This window comes from Orycteropus afer, unplaced genomic scaffold (assembly GCF_000298275.1).
Source record: "Orycteropus afer afer isolate SDZICR_OR568_19922 unplaced genomic scaffold, OryAfe1.0 scaffold00058, whole genome shotgun sequence".
Taxonomy (NCBI): Eukaryota; Metazoa; Chordata; class Mammalia; order Tubulidentata; family Orycteropodidae; genus Orycteropus; species Orycteropus afer.
In genome coordinates this window covers 4,854,429-4,855,550 of record NW_006921645.1, presented here as the reverse complement: position 1 = coordinate 4,855,550, position 1,122 = coordinate 4,854,429, and positions in this window count along the sequence as shown.

The following is a 1,122-nucleotide window of genomic DNA, read 5'->3' as shown; positions in this document are numbered from 1 at the left end:
TAAAAGAGTAAGAAGGAAAGCACAGTGTCAGATAAGAAACTAATATATAGGGCTATCAGCCTACATGAGCTATGGCCTCATCTACCCTGAGACCAGAAGAACTAGATCAATATTTCTTATCTGTTACTTTCACAGGATTGCTGTGAGAGTGGCATTAGATCATAAATATGAAATTCCTTCAAGAGGTATTAACCAATGTAAGATGTGGTGCTCTGAAGGGAGTTTGGACTCAATGGTTGCTAGAAGAAAGCTTAAGCCTATACAGAATCTCACTCTTTGGCTTTGGAATAGCACACAGTAGTAGAAAATTGAAAATCAACCCCTTATCCGTATTACTGTTGGCTTGCCCTCTATGTCCGTAATGTTTTATTCTTTTGCTACAAGGCTTACCTACAAGTAGGAGGTTTTATATTATTTCCTCTAATTCAGACAGGGGTACTGAATTGGAACCACTGTACATAAATGGCTTTGGCACCAGAAAAGGATACCAAATAAACTAAAGCAAAGAGCTCTTAATAATAGCCAATACTTCTTGAGAGTTCATCAGAGTGGCAAGCATCATGGTAAACACATTACATGCATCATTATCTTTTAATACTCTAAACACTTCTAAAAGATAAGGGTATCACTCTTTCCATTTCATTTTTAGAGATGAGAAAATAATAAAGTTTAGCAGGACAATGTAACTTACTTAAGGCAGCCAAGGAATCAGAATTTGTACGTAAACTGTCTGAAATGGAAAAAAAAAAAAAAAATCCACTGCCACAGGGCAAAGATTTGAACTGCCCCATAGGGTTTCCAACACTATAAATCTTTCTGGAATGAGACTGCCTCATCTTTCTCCCATGGAGCAGCTAGTGGGTTCAAACCACTGACCTTTTGGTTAGCAGCCAAATGCCTTAACCACTACACCACCTGAAATCCTTTTACTATGCATAAACCAAACCAAACAAAATTCACTGCCATTGAGTTGGATCGAACTCGTAGAGACCCCTCCTTGGGTTTCTGAGGCAGCCTAAGGCACTTGACTGCTCACCAGTAGGCTGGCGGTTCAAATCCACCAGCCACTCCTTGGAAGGAAGGTTGGGCAATCCTACTTCCGTAGTGATACTGCCTCGGAAA